Below are 17,751 nucleotides of genomic sequence, written 5' to 3'. Positions count from 1 at the left end.
TTTTTGTCTCTGGTGTAGCATTTAACTTTGTATAAAGTTGGTTTGCTATCCATCACAAAAATTTCCCTTCCACTGCGAATGTTCCATTCTCGGACAGCCAGGTCCACCTCCTGTTTAGATTTGAAATACATGCTGAGACATATGTGTTTTACCTTTGGATTCCATACGTCCATTGGATTATCTTCATAATCCGGACACATGTAATCCCTAAGTTCCTCGTCCTCGTCTGGGTCGTCATGTGTCCCTGGAATGATAGGCCTTGGCTGACCCAGGGTTAACTCAGTGTATTGGTTGACTGCAGTCTCGTCGTCAGAAGTGCCATCGTTGGATGGTGGTACCTCTACACTTTCAGAACTTTCTTCGGTGCTGCAACTTTCCGAATCATCAAAACCATCATTATTTTTGTCACCGACCATAAACTGGGAGGACAGACCTACTATGTTATCAACAGGAGGCATGAAGTGGTGTTCTTGAGTTGTTTGCCCGTATCCCTCGTCATCTTCATCGGAATCTTGGGTGTCAACAACATTACATAGTGTAATGTCATGCAGAAGGTTAGTGAAACTCATGTGTTGGACAGGATTGACTGCCTCCCACTGAACCTAGATCTCGGTAATGAAGTTGCCATCCGATACTTCGGCTAAATAGTTCATCATTTCAACACCATCATCGTTGAAAATTTTTGTTGTCTTAGATATGTCCTGAAACATGTACCATAGAATGAAAGGCCACCGATTCTTTCTGTAGTTGAACATGATTACAGATTAAATCTACCAATTGGTCATACGACGATTTATGTCGCATAAGGAAAGAGGTTGTTAGCATGGATTGTTCAAACTGAACAGCCCCATTTACAAAGGAAAACACACCGCCCCAATATAGTCTTACGAGGTATAGCCGAAAAGAATCCATGATATAAGAAAGCGAAATGTTAAGGATGGGTGGGTTGTGTAAGCTAGATTTCGTTTAGTATCTATCTATTTTAAAGAAAGTTAGTATGGGTTGAGAACCTAATCCAATTGGTATTTATAGTGTTGAGGAACCAGATAGTTGGTGGATCCCACCATCTTGTGGGTTAATATACATATAATAATTATTATTTAATATTCTAAAAAGTAAAAATGTAAGTTGTCTTAAAACAACTTTAAGTACATATATGGCACCGTTTGTTTCAACTAGTCTGTTATTCGGATATTATTATTCGTTTGAAGTAGTTCTAATTATTTCGTTTGAACCATCATTGAAATTAAGTTTACACCGGGTTCGCAACAAGACATCATGTTACAACACAAAATTTAACAAGGTTATTTATTAGGTAATTGAACAACATTACAACATTACAATAGGATCTATCAAACTCGCAAATTACATTACTGCAGTACTATTTTAATTACATACAGGCAGAAATACAATGTTACTTCACTTCGCACTATTTTAACAAATCATTTCTAATTGCAAGACTGTTTGTCGGGCTTCCAATTAGAACAGAAATACATTGAATTTAAACCTGTCCTGTTTCTTCGTATATCGAGCTTCCTGATGCAACTTTTTTTGCGAAAGGAAATGAGAGGTCGAAGGTTAAGGATGCTGAGAATTCTACAACTTCGGTGATGTTCGGAGAACAACATTACAATAGGATCTAAATCTCCTACCGAAAATGGGGGTGATGATGACTGTTCGACAGGCTCATGCCCCCACCAGAAGTTGTAGAATAATTTACAGGTGGAGGTGGTACATGAGAATAAACCGCCCAACAACCTCAGCGGCTGAATCTTCCAGAAGACTCAATAGCAGCCGTAGAAGCATCCACAGCAGCAGTTGAGTCATTATCCTCGTACACCTTACGGGAGGAGATGGTAGATGAGAATGATCATTCTCCTCCACACAAGATCTTCCCACTTGGTATACGAAAATTAAAACTGAGAAAAACATCATGATAAATGAGGTCCAGAATGATCCAAGAGCATCATACATTGACCAAATTTTCGTATCGCCAGAAATATCAAGCCCCGCACATCTTTTATAAAGAACATCATACCGACACAATTGCAAGATCAACATTATATTATTTTCAACATTATATTATTTTAACAGACTCTTGTGATCAATCAGTTTGTATTATATATTTGGGTTATAAGGCAACATGCATACATACGTTGGTAATGTTTTAAACTTGCAAAATCAACAGCAATCTTTAATAAAATTGTAGTATCAAACAACAATCTTTAATAAAATTGTAGTATCAAATAACGATTTTTTACAACATTGCAGATTAATTCAGCGACTTCTTTAACATGGCTGTACCATTCAACGATCTTAATGAAGATGTTTATTTGAAACAGCGATCTTGCGGAAGATTGTGACATCAAACAGCAATCTTTATGAAGATTGTGACACGAACGATGATCTTTATGAAGATTGTGACATCAAATGGCGACCTTTTATAAGATGGTAGTCTGAAACAGCGATCTTAAGAAGATCGCTGTAAGAAACAGCGACGTTCAACAACATCTGAATCTTTTGCAGAATCTGCTATTTGAGATGGCGACCTACTATGAAGCACGGGGACACCATTTTACATCGGGTACCCGTTCCGGGGACAGCTCGGGGACGTTTCCTAAAAGTACCCAGATATTGGGGACTTCTACATATGCTCGGGGACGACTCGGGTACTTCCAAAACAAGGTATCGGGGACGTTTCCTAAAATATTTAGGGTTTTAACCCTTTTAACTTCCAAAATACGAATGGTCGGCCTTTTTAAATTACATATGCTCGGCCTTTTAACTTCCAACATTCATGTACATTATATTATCAAGTATCAACAGTAAGATCGAATTATCATTCATCGAATTATCAAGTATCACTATCAATAGTAGGATTATCATCTGTATTCAAGTATTCACCATCGATTGTAGCATCTCAAGACACACACGGATCATCATCTACTGGAGAAGAACCTCCACTATGGACATATGTCACTAAAATCGAAAAGCAAGGTGTCGTCAGAGTTGATTGCTTTCGCTAGATGAGCTGGAATTTGAAAATGTTTTGATTAACGATAATTAATTACCTATGGTTTAAGTAGTGTTTTTGGAGTTTAATATATTTTTGGACTTTGTTTAATATATTTTCTTTTGCTTTGGACTTTGTTTAATATAATTTTATTTTTAATATAATTTTTTTTGCCGTACCCGTATCTTGTATTTTTGAATTTTGCCGCTCCCCGTACCCGTATCGTCCCCGTACCCCAGTCCCGTACCCGTATCCGTGCTACATAGCCGACCTACCTAATGTTGATCACAAATTTTCAGGCCACATGGATACACTCTTTTTAATCTCAAACCACCTAAACATGCAAAAAATTCTCATTAAACACACCCCTTCAGATACTTACATAGACACATGTTCACATGCACACGTACTCGCAGATGCAGCAGATACACACACATCACATTCACAAACACACTTATGTATATCACACACAAACACGTATCCAACACAGACATACTCACGCAACACCGTACACACACACATCAAAAACACACTTGCATACACAAGATAACACACACGTACACAAAACGCAATACCCCACATATAAGTCTTTCCTAATCTCGTAATTCTTATTCTATTTAACCGGAATCACAAAACCCATCCACCCCTTAGACTACAAGGTATGGTGATGGACCATCCTTGGAGGATGATCCGTCACGTAGGCGTCACGTCATATTCCTCCCAAAGATGGTCCATTCTCCAAAACTAGAGGACATGGTAGGATGGTCCTAGTCATAGTCCTCCACCACTTTTTATGTTTTTTTTTATTTTTTTTAGTATTCTATTTTTTTTAACATTTAACAAATATACTAACAAAATATTTTCATTAATATTAAACCCACATTACATAAACATAAAAAAAAAACATAAACTTAAAAAAAAAACCAAAGACTTAATAAAAATAAACATAGAGTTAAATAATTTGATGTTTTTTCATGATGTCGTGTTGTAATTTTTTCAAAATCGAACGTTTCGGCTCGGGTTCGCCCTCGACATTCATCGATATTATTTCCCATTCCTTGAGCCGAATTTTTTCATCGGAAATTCGGATTTTCTCATTCGCCAATCGGACCTTCTCGCGTAACTTTTCTTCCGATACACGACTTTTTTCTTCGACGGCCCGCTCCTTCGCCTTCGTCTTTTGGGTTAATTTTGTGATTGAAAGCGAAAATGAAAGGTAAATATATATATTTTAAAATTATGACCATTTGGAATTATTCAAAATTTGGAAATTTTGTTTTTTTTTAATTAACGGTCGAAATCATAAATGATGAGCCCCACTTTTGGACCGTCTCAAACGGCGAAGAAGCGACGGAGAGGCCGCGACGTGTGGGGGGGGGGGCACGGTGTTTGATGCGTCGCCGGTCCAAGACGGTGTGGGGACGAACCCCATACCGAGTAGCCTTATCGTCCGGAACATCATTAGCGGAGTTAATTCAAGATAGCAAAACAGTGTCGGAGTTCTAACCTCAATAATAGATTGAACAATGAATTGAGTGACAGCAACGGTCATGTCGGACAGTGACAGAAGGCAGTGGCTCGGAGTTACCTGATTCTCGTCTGTATAAACGGAGATGACAAACAGTAACCGATAGTGGCAAAGCAATTTCAATCAACGTAGTGGTGGTGCTTAGTTGCATACTCGAACCGCAAGGTGTCGTTTCAAACTGGTGGACGGCGGCCGCTGATTTTGTCGGTTCACTGAAGAGTTGAATCAGAGAGAAGAGACTAGCTTTAGAAAAGGTTAATATGAACAATCCATTGTGAGAAAGGGATACGAAACACTGTGATGTAGGCTGCTGAATCCGAAATATGGAAAGGATGGGAAATATGGTAGCTATACAATTTACACCATAATTTCGTCCTCCCTTGAAATATTACAATTTGAAATTTATTATTTTAAAGGTTTTGGTTTTTTTTTTATATTACAATTCTACCTCCCTTAAAGTATATTTTGTCCTTGAAATTGCTAAGTACGGATGACAACCGAAATCAAGTATAAAGTTGGGAGCTTTATATGACGACATTTAAACGGAACTGGAGCAAATGAAATTTCGTATACAAACAAAATAAAGCCAACTAACTTGAAATACATAGAACTACGATGTGAACAAATTCTGTTAATTGAAATGGGTCGTGTCTTTCAATTCCCAGTTTTTTTTTTTTCCATAATTATGGACACCACACAAGACAACTTTAACCAACAGTTACTACATGATATGTCATACGGTTGAAGATTAGATTAGGCTCTTAACTATGTGGTTCGTGTGTGATAGTACTCTACTGGTTTCAAATGATCAACCCTTCTACAAATTCAATTTTGTTAACACTCTGGTTAAATCTGGTTAGATTACCATCGACATGTCTCTTTTTTTTTTTTAAATTTTATGTTAGGATTAAAACCTAAGTTTATGGTCTAGAAGTCTTAACCCAGCATACATGTGTAGAAGCCAAAAGAAGGTACTCAGATCAATTACCTAATTCTTGTGTGTATATCGGTGAACTAATCGTAGAGTTTTAGTAAACTAGTTTCACATTAAATTCAATGACATAGTAATAAACTATCAAACTCCAACTAATATGCGTATCAATTTGTAAAAAATAAAATAAAAAAATATCAAGTTTAGTAACTTTAGATAAAAAGAAACATACACATGTTCTTGTCGTTTACAATCTTCCCATGCCCTTAAGTTCAAGTTTAGATTTAAGCTTTCTAGTCGTCGGGTCATAGTAGTGGTATTCGAAACAAAATAGTTAAGCATTAGTGTTATACAAATGAGATTAAGGAGTTTCAAAATGTTACCCCAATAGTTGATTGAACAGGGACGAATATGCTAATGAGACACCAGCGGAGATGCAAGGATGCGTGGAGGTGGCTGCGTAGTTAATCACAACCTAATCAAAATCTTAGAACAAGTTGTCCAGTGGCGAAGCTTGAAAAAAAAGTTCGGCGGGTCGGAAGGTAACGGACCTAAAAAAAATTTATATCGTGTAGTTTCGAGGTGTATGTTCGGGTCGGACGTCAGTGATTCGATTCGGGTCGGATCGGGTCAAGCATTAATATCAATTAAAAAACGTTCTCAAACATTAAAACGTAAACATTGTTTAACAAACAAACGAACAAAGACACCAAAACATTAAAAAGGAGAGAGGAAGGTGGGCACCCGGTTCTCCTGGATGAGAATTATAGTTCTGCGCGTCTTCTCCATAGCATAATCTAATAACAAAACAAGTTAACAAATCACCGTAAATTTCAAACTCTAATTTCTATCTAAATCAAATCACAATAAGATTAAACAAATAAAATTAGACATAGTTACAGAAAGATTCAACAAGTTTAGGGCAAAAATTCGGATCAATTTCACCCCACATTTCAACTTATATCACATAATTTGCAGCCCTAAATTAAACCTAATGATAAAAAACACATACCTTTAACCTTATAAAGATTGAAAAAATCGAACAAGAGTACAAGACCACAACAACGAGCAGCGTTTTGGCTTATGTTCTCGAACACGAAGCTGAAGTCGAATAGTTCTGGAACCTGCGTTTTCCCCCTTCTGCAGTTTTGGCTTGTGGCTTCTGTTCTTCTGGTCGATGTCCTAAAGTAAACGAATTTGGGGTTTTTTTTATAGGGTGGTCTTTTAAGTTGGGCTATATAATGATTAGATTTGGGTTATATAATATACATTATAGTATTCTACCAAATATAATGGTTTGGGCTATAATATTTGGGCTAATTAAATATTTTATTTGGGCTATATAAATAAAAAATTAAAACTGGAGGGTCGAAAACGTATATACCTATTTTTTATAAAACTGGGGGGTCAAAAATGTATACATCTACAAAATCCTATACGAAACGTACATATACTACTGGCCGAAAAGTTCGGGGGGTCAGGCGCCCCCTCCTGCCCCTTAAATCATGCGCCCCTGAAGTTGTTGATACCCAAACGATGGACAATGGTGGATTAAAGCAGCTGATGAGATGAGTTAATAGTGGTGGTGTGATGCAACATGTAGTAATGTGACATCCGACAATTTCAGATTACAAACCACTCTCTTAAACTCTGTTGTCATGATCATTCATTCACACATTACACTTAATTGAAATTAATTAAGTGCATTTAACATTACAATTTAACATTACACAAGTACAACCACAAACATTCATGTAGCATTAAATTAGGGAATTACTAGAATAAAACATGGGTAGCCAACGATTTTGAAGTATGAGATCAAAGGTTTGATATTCAACAGAGTTTCATAGGCAGTCTTTTGATGCCTGAGGTTGATCAAAACTCTGTTCTGCACATAGCAAGAAGTGTTTACAGCCTCTGCCAAAAAGGTTAAGGGTAAACCTGAGTCTGCAAGCATTGTTCTGACAGCTTTTATCAAAGTTTCGTTTTTCCATTCAACCACCCCATTTTGTTATGTTGTTCTTGGGATGTTGTACTGCCATACAATCCCTTTTGAAACACAGAACTCAAAAAACTCCTTGTTTCTAAATTATATTCCATTGTCACGCTAAAGATTTTTACTGGCAGATCAAATTGTTTTTCAACTTGTTTCACAAAGTCTTGCAAAATACATGTAGTCTCATCCTGGGAGTGTAAAAAGTAAGTCCATGTAAACCTTGAAAAACATCAGCAATAACAATGTAACGCCTCGATTTTGTAACATTCCTTATTTAGAAAGTTAGATCTCTCTTCTGTTTTTTTTTAAACTGCAATCGTACTGTGTCGTATTTTACTTTTTCAATCTTGTATCCGAAACTTTGATCATAATAGAATACTATTTTTATACATTCTTATACGTGTTACAATACTTGGGTTATACGTTACCAATCCCGAATGCATGCGCGCAACTGATACTCGACATACTGGTACTCATAACTTATACATGCTTGTTAACTGTTAAATACGTGGTTAAATTCTGATAATAAAATAATAAAAATAATTCTAATATAATAATAATAGTAATAATATAGTGTATTAAATATGTAACATAAGTTAAATATATATATATATATATATAGGGTAAGGTTCATGCGAGAACCACCCTTATTGCGAGAACCGCGAGAACCAATGTGAACACAAAATAAAATCTAAAAAAAATCAAAAAAGCACTCAAATTTTTTTTTTTATTTTTTTAAATATTTTTTAACAAAAAATCGCTATATTTCGTTCCATAAAAAAAAAAAAAAAAAAAACTTTTTTTTCCGAGTAACAGTTATCCATGCACATGTGCATATGTATCATTACTTCAACAAATTCGGTAATACATTATCAGGAATAGACAATTGCACTTTAATTTACAATACCATTAGTAATACACTACTTTTTACATTACCAATATTCAAAATGCACATGTGCATAATTAGGTATAACCATGATATAACGTGTTTTGGTACAAAAAGTTTGTGATTTTGAATGGAGAAGTAGACCCATATACATGTTTTTTGGTTAGTTATATCTAGTGGTTGATGGTTTGGTTATAGTTATCAATTTTTTATGTAATATGTTGATTGGATGGTATAAATGTTGTTTACATACATGTAATAAAGTGAAAATATTGTTAATGGTATTGTATTATGGATGGTAGGAGGTAATGGTATTGTATTATGGATGGTAGGAGGTAATGGTAATGTATTATGGATGGTATGATAGATGAAAGGGAAAGTGTATTCAAAGTGGTGTACCAAAACACCTTATTTCATGTTGATACATATAATGCACATGTGCATTTCTAATATTGGTAATGTAAAAAGTAGTGTATTACATATGGTAGTGTAAATGAAAGTGCAATTGTCTAATATATGTAATGAATTACGGAATTTGTCAAAGAAATGACAGAAATGCACATGTGCATGCTTGTGTATTATGGATGGAATGATAGATGAAAGAGAAAGTAGTGTACCAAAACACCTTATTTCCTGTTGATACATATAGATGCACATGTGCATTTCTAACATTGGTAATGTAAAAGATAGTGTATTACACGTAGTAGTGTAAATGAAAGTGCAATTAACTATTATTTGTAATGAATTACGGAATTTGACAAAGAAACGACACATATGCACATGTGCATGGATAACTGTTACTCGAAATTTTTTTTTTTTTTTTGAAATTTTTTTTTATTTTTTTATTAACAAAATATAGCGATTTTTCAAAAAAAATAGTAAAAAAATAAAAAAAATTTTTGGGTGTTTTTTAGATTTTTTTAGGAATTACTGTTTGTGTTCACACTGGTTCTCGCGGTTCTCGCAATAAGGGGTGGTTCCTAACGGATCTTTGTCATATATATATATATATATATATATATATATATATATATATATATATATATATATATATGGGTAACAACAGCCTTTGAGGCCAAACCTCAACAAGCATTTTGTTCATTTTAATTTATCACTTGCATTTTGTTCATATTGGATAAACACTAAATATTTAATAAATACTACAAATATGTATACTAAATTGCAAGAAAAAAAATATAAAATAAAAAGGATGGCAAAGTCAACGACCAAACTACCAACATGTATCATTTTATTTATTTATTTGAGATCTACACTTGATGTTTAAATAGATAATTATATGTGTATACCTAACATAATATATTAGGTGCTTTACCTAATCAATTATGCCACACAAAACAAAAATATAAAAGAATGTTATGGCTGTATATCTGCGTTCACAGCCTTAAATGGCAGCAGCAAATTATCTTTTTTTTTATTTACTTAAACGCCCAACTAATCCTATTAATTACAATCAACTTAACCCTAATCCTTCCCCTATAAATACTTCTTATAATCAGCCTGCTTATCACTTTACAAACTCAAATCTTACTCTCAAATCATCCAAAATCGCAGCTAAATTCTGAAGTTCGGACAGAAGCATACACCTTCACGGTAAAAAGGCTCCAAAGTTCACTGTTCATTTCTTGTCCGATTTAGTCCATTCTTTTTCCTATGTGCTTGGATTTACCTTAACTTCGATTCCATGGGTTTTTGACAGTAAATAAGTCCCTAGAACTCCGGTAAAAAGGCTCCAAAGTTCACTGTTCATTTCTGATTTCATCTAATCTTTACTAAACTTGTTCGACTTGAGTCTAACTCATCTCAAACCTATGTCCTTATGCTTATAACCACTTCTATGGTTAGTTAGGCTTAAAAACAAGGTTGAGACATTCAAAATCAGAGGTTAAACCTCATATACATTCTGTTTTGTTTAGGGTTTTTAACCCACAAGTCATGTTCATGCTTCAAGCTTGATGAATGTGTGATTATGGACCAACTTGGGTTGTCCAACATAGAATCCCCACATTACTTGATGATTTCTCTTAGTATAGTTGTTTCTTATTCTTGTATTGACATTAGTTCATGACCCTCCTTGTATGTTTTTACATCAAGTGTAGTGGTGAACATAAGAGGTACCTAAATGGAAGCTTGTTTTTCCTACCTCCTACATGAATTCTATGACACAATAGAGGTACCTAAATGAAGATTATCTTCTACCTCATGCTTGATTATTGGACTAAATAATGCATATAATACTTATACATATATATATACTATTCGAACCCTTGATGATGGATTTGTGTTCATTCGTCAAGATATTAGAATAACATCATCTAAGACATCAGACTTGTTACGATTCTAATGAGTATATTACACATGAAAACATTAACCTTTGAGGTTTCATAGTGTCAAGAACAAGTACATGGTTTTAAAGGATGATTACTTTCGAATACATATATTCTTGTGTTTTAACTTCCTAAATCCCTAGACGAACATATTCAACCTTCTAACCTCATCAACTTCGTCACATTGGATAATCGGAAAGCCTATGCAATATTGTGAGTATACTCGCAACCCCCTTTTTATGTTTACCACTTTTTGGGGTGTAACATGTTTTACTATTAAACTACACTTAAACTTATTCTTTATGCAATGCACAAAACAATCCTTATACGTGAATACTATGTTACGATACTTGATGCTTACGTGGACCATATTTATGTGATATGTTTTAGTCATTAGCTCTCACGAGCCTCCCTTCGACATGTATAGCGCTATAGGAGTAACACACCGCCCCCCTTAAACTTGGGTCATGCTGAATTAATTAAACTTTCTTGCGTAAACAGAGGTTGGCTAGAAATATTGCATGCCACGTTAGGTTGATCTCGTATAAACTAAGTTGCCATGTGGATTTGTTTTAAACTTTTATACTTATTCTTATACTTATGCTTAAACTTGTATACTCGCCTTTGCTTTTGCATTGAACTTTATTTTAAACATGTTACAGGTTGAGGATGATGATGCTTTGAAATGAAGTAGCATTGATGCCTAGATACACATATAGACGTTTAGGTTTAATCGTTGTATCAATTTTGATTATGTTGTATTGTAGTTCCTTTGAACTTGACGTTATTTGATTTCTTTGTAATGTTGACAAAAGAATTATGAAATGAAATCGGTTTATTAAATATTGTCACAAATAGCGTTATGATGTCTCTAGCAATCTTCACACTTCGTCTCATCTCGATGTTTCCGCCATTGGTTGGGGTGTGACAGATTGGTATCAGAGCCATAACTATAGGGAATTAGGAAAAGTAGGAACGCTTTAACCTAGTCTATAGTTCTAGAGCCTTATTCTTATGTTTTGCTTGAACCACTTGCATGATACATTATTTACTCCTTATTTACTTGCTTTTGGCCTCCTAAACATATATGCCGCTCTTGTGTTAATACTTGATTTGTTTGTTAATACTTGTTGCATTATTCCAGCATTATGTGCTATCCTTGAAATGCCTTTTTCGTATTATTTCTTGCAATACTTATTATGCTTATACTTGTTATTACTATTTTGAGCATACGTCTTTTACTCAATTATACTAACCTCAAAGCCACTTGTAATACACAAACGATACGACTTCACCAAAATAGGCGTGAAACCCACAATTTGGTGAATGACTCTCAATCCTTCTACTTTTCTTTTCTTACACGAAATTCACCACCAAGTTAGGAGTGAAATCCTCACCTTGATGGAGAAATTCAAATTTTGAATTCTAGTGGACCCTCGTCAAAGCGTTGAAATCAAATTTTGATCTGACGAGTACTAACCACACTTAGGATACTAAATCGCCAAGTTAGGGGTGAAACCCGCACCTTGTCGACTAGTTCCACTCCTTGATTTTCATAAATCCCGCCAAGTCTCGAAATTTCAATTGATTTGGGACATGTAGTAACCGGAAGGGTAAATACCGTTAACCGACTTGTCGGCGAGAGTATTTCACCTATTAGGCCAAAGCATGTTCCTCAAATTCGAAAGACTTTTCGACCACTTTGGTTAGTCAACGTTCCGTTTTGGAACCATCCCAAATTTTAATCGAACATGTGTTTTAATATTTATTTTATACGATGCAATCTTTCAAATTCGAATTTACTTTCGATGTTTACCCCTCACACGCACCCACAACATGTTAAATCTTTTCATACATTTATACATATGCATGACTTGATACAATTTAAATTCATATTCCTTGTAACGACAAGTGGAGACATATCATCGAGATAGGAGTGACTTCCTTACCTTGACGATTAACTCCACTCCCCTTTTCTTAAAACGACCTCACCAACAAGTTAGGGGTGATTCCCTTACCTAGGTGATCGTTACCAAAACGTCTCTTCAAAATATCTTATTATGCAAACTCGATCATGTTTTATACCTAAATTGTTTATCGTTATTCAAAATGCGTACTTATACGATTTCAAAATACATTGTTTATTTTAAAAGTACTTCTTATCCTACCATCTATTTTTCACACAACTCATACATACGAGATTCTTGATCATGTCTTAAAACGTTTCATTACCCAAATTTCCAAACCTTACGAAATGCTACCTATCAAATTTGATCGGTCCAATGAATCTCTTGCCCATGAACTTCGCATCTGATTTACTAACTAAAACACGTTCACATTATATCATCATATTAGAGACTTCCACTCTTAATCAAAATCAAACGAACCTTTCTCCATTACTTATAAGATCTCATAGATGTTATATGATCGTTTTACCAAATACTCTTTTCAATATCAACAAATCATTTGTTAAAACTTTTAACAATCACTAAGTCCTTTTGTTAAATTTCTTTCTAAGGATCCTCGTTTTCACAAGGACCTCCTAAATTCATAATACCTTATTTGATGAAACGAACTTACTTTTTATCGAAAACCCTTTTCCTACACCAATTTACCAAAACACATGGGCAAGAAGACTTCATGGGAACCGACCATCCTCGAATTACATAAAATCTTTTAAACAAAAGTAGCATTCCATTCATTACCAAGTATATTATGCATAACTAATGAGTACTTTATATCCTCTTACATATGCAAACTAGATTCTTCCTTTCAAACCAAGCTCAATCAAATTTTTGACTCGATAAACTCAACGTTTCATTTAAACCACTATACATGCATATCATCATACACGTTTTAGTCGTTGCATCGCGACAATTTCAGTTATATCATTCGTAATTACATGCTCAAACTTTTGAACACTTTTACATGCTTAACTTTGTTACGTTTCAATTAATACTATATACGAAATCATTAGTATTCGTACTTTCACTCACACTCATATTCATAACATTACGTTTTATGCTTATACCTATACTTATACGTTTCATGTTTTTTTTATATTCATACATTTCATGCTTATACGTATACCCATACTACGTTTTATGTCTATGCTCATACTTACGTGCAAATTCATACTTAAACTTATACTTATGCTCATACTCATGATCCATTCATTCGTACCCGTACGCGAGCGTAATCTGAGTGATTCGCTTACGTGGGTCCCATACATACTTAAGCATGGACTTGCTTATAATACATTCTTATACGTACACATTCCTATTTTTAAATTATGCATACCCTGATTCATATACAACTAGAACAAGCTATGCGGATCATGCGACGATCAAAATAATCACGGGTCCACACGGGATTATAGTGATTGGCTCATGAGAACCATAGAGTGTACTACTGTGTATGGTAAAACACAGAATGTAACATGACACCGAATACGGAACGGACGTAATGTGGTCAAAACATGGGGGATACGCCGCTGGTACTTCCTATACATAAGTGTCTTCACCACGTTACCAAACTTTCGTAAAACATGCCATGAGAAATTCAGTGTTTTACAGACCTTTTGGACCTGATTCAAACTTTAAACAACTCACAAACGCATTATATCCGATTATCCACAACGAGACTTCATTCTTAATACACCACTTTCGTTTGTTCAATACACATATCATCCTTATACTCCCATTCGTTTATTAGATTAATCGTCCACCCTCATACCTCCATTATTCTCCATTATCCTTTGTCTTTTACACAAACCTCATTTACAATCAATCGGTTTAAACGTTCGAATTCTAAAATGCTTCATTGCTTTTAAACTAACTGCCATTCTTGTTTATGTGTAAGCACACGTAGTTGGTCGTTGCCTCCAAAACTTTTTTATTTAAAACGCCAAACCTTCTTGTTTCTCTCAATAAACGATTTCCTATAAATGTGTGATATAATACTATCCTTAAACTTTCCATACGAACTACCGTGTGAACACACTTTTCATCAAAATACGAACCGTTTTATACAAAAATTTTCCTTCACAGGAAGCATATATTAAAATACCTCTCCATTTGAGTTATTCAAACTTGTTTAAAACTCACTTAGCCTACACACGCATATGCACGTTTTACTTATGTTTAATGCCTCAAAACATTTTAGTCAAACAAACTTTTTTTAAACAAACCTATCTTTCCGTTCCGCAAAATTTCATACTTTTCAACACGTCTCAAACTTCCAAGTCTCGATTTTAGACAATCATTCTTTTAGCCAAAATTGTCTTTTCAAGTCTTCCTCTACAATAAATTTCGGGACAAATTTTTTAAAGGAGGGGAGACTGTAACGCCTCGATTTTGTAACTTTCCTTATTTAGAAAGTGAGATCTTTCTTCTATTTTTTTTTGAAACTGCAATCGTACCGTGTTCGTATTTTACTTTTTCAATCTTGTATCCGGAACTTTGATCATAATAGAATACTATTTTTATACATGCTTATTCGTGTTGCAATACTTGGGTTATACATTACCAATCCCGAATGCATGCGCGCAACCGATACTCGACATACTGGTACTTATAACTTATACATGCTTGTTAACTGTTAAATACGTGGTTAAATTCTGATAATAAAATAATAAGAATAATTCTAATATAATAATAATAGTAATAATATAGTGTATTAAATATGTAACATAAGTTAAAAAAAATACATGGGTAACAACAGCCTTTGAGGCCAAACCTCAACAAGCATTTTGTTCATTTTAATTTATCACTTGCATTTTGTTCATATTGGATAAACACTAAATATTTAATAAATACTACAAATATGTATACTAAATTGCAAGAAAAAAAATATAAAATAAAAAGGATGGCAAAGTCAACGACCAAACTACCAACATGTATCATTTTATTTATTTATTTGAGATCTACACTTGATGTTTAAATAGATAATTATATGTGTATACCTAACATAATATATTAGGTGCTTTACCTAATCAATTATGCCACACAAAACAAAAATATAAAAGAATGTTATGGCTGTATATCTGCGTTCACAGCCTTAAATGGCAGCAGCAAATTATCTTTTTTTTTATTTACTTAAGCCCCCAACTAATCCTATTAATTACAATCAACTTAACCCTAATCCTCCCCCTATAAATACTTCTTATAATCAGCCTCCTTATCACTATACAAACTCAAATCTTACTCTCAAATCATCCAAAATCGCAGCTAAATTCTGAAGTTCGGACAGAAGCATACACCTTCACGAAAATGAGCATAACTTCTTCATTTCTTGTCTGATTTAGTCCATTCTTTTTCCTATGTGCTTGGATTGACCTTAACTTCGATTCCATGGGTTTGTCACAGTAAATAAGTCCCTAGAACGTCGGCAAAAAGGCTCCAAAGTTCACTATTCATTTCTGATTTCATCTAGTCTTTACTAAACTTGTTCGACTTGAGTCTAACTCATCTCAAACCTATGTCCTTATGCTTATAACCAGTTCTGTGGTTAGTTAGGCTTAAAAACAAGGTTGAGACATTCAAAATCAGATGTTAAACCTCATATACATTCTGTTTTGTTTAGGGTTTTAAACCCACAAGTCATGTTCATGCTTCAAGCTTGATGAATGTGTGATTTTGGACCAACTTGGGTTGTCCAACATAGAATCCCCACGTTACTTGATGATTTCTCTTAGTATAGTTGTTTCTTATTCTTGTATTGACATTAGTTCATGACCCTCCTTGTATGTTTTTACATCAAGTGTAGTGGTGAACATAAGAGGTACCTAAATGGAAGCTTGTTTTTCCTACCTCCTACATGAATTCTATGACACAATAGAGGTACCTAAATGAAGATTTATCTTCTACCTCATGCTTGATTATTGGACTAAATAATGCATATAATACTTATACATATATATACTATTCGAACCCTTGATGATGGATTTGTGTTCATTCGTCAAGATATTAGAATAACATCATCTAAAACATAAGACTTGTTACGATTCTAATGAGTATATTACACATGAAAACATTAACCCTTGAGGTTTCATAATGTCAAGAACAAGTACTTGGTTTTAAATGATGATTACTTTCGAATACATATATTCTTGTGTTTTAACTTCCTAAATCCCTAAACGAACATATTCAACCTTCTAACCTCATCAACTTCGTCACATTGGATAATCGGAAAGCCTATGCAATATGTGAGTATACTCGCAACCCCCTTTTTATGTTTACCACTTTTTGGGGTGTAACATGTTTTACTATTAAACTACACTTAAACTTATTCTTTATGCAATGCACAAAACAATCCTTATACATGAATACTATGTTATAATACTTGATGCTTACATGGACCGTACTTATGTGATATGTTTTAGTCATTAGCTCTCACGAGCCTCCCTTCGACATGTATAGCGCTATAGGAGTAACGCACCGCCCCCCTTAAACTTGGGTCATGTTGAATTAATTAAGCTTTCTTGCGTAAACAGAGGTTGGCTAGAAATATCGCATGCCACGTTAGGTTGATCTCGTATAAACTAAGTTGCCATGTGGATTCGTTTTAAACTTTTATACTTATACTTATACTTATGCTTAAACTTGTATACTCGCCTTTGCTTTTGCATTGAACTTTATTTTAAACATGTTACAGGTTGAGGATGATGATGCTATGAAATGATGTAGCATTGATGCCTAGATACACATATAGACGTTTAGGTTTAATCGTTGTATCAATTTTGATTATGTTGTTTTGTAGTTCCTTTGAACTTGACGTTATTCGATTTCTTTGTAATGTTGACAAAAGAATTATGAAATGAAATCGGTTTATTAAATATTGTCACAAATAGCATTTTGATGTCTCTAGCAATCTTCACACTTCGTCTCATCTCGATGTTTCCGCCATTGGTTGGGGTGTGACAAACAAGACAATATCTTTTCTTTTTCAAACTCATGATTTTTACAGGGCCAAACAAGTCCATGTGCAACATTTGTAAACAATGGGTTGTTTTGGACTCTTCAATGGACATGTATGAGCTTTTATGTTGTTTA

The sequence above is a fragment of the Helianthus annuus genome, chromosome 6 (assembly GCF_002127325.2).
Source record: "Helianthus annuus cultivar XRQ/B chromosome 6, HanXRQr2.0-SUNRISE, whole genome shotgun sequence".
NCBI lineage: Eukaryota > Viridiplantae > Streptophyta > Magnoliopsida > Asterales > Asteraceae > Helianthus > Helianthus annuus.
Note: the sequence above shows the minus strand (reverse complement) of the source record.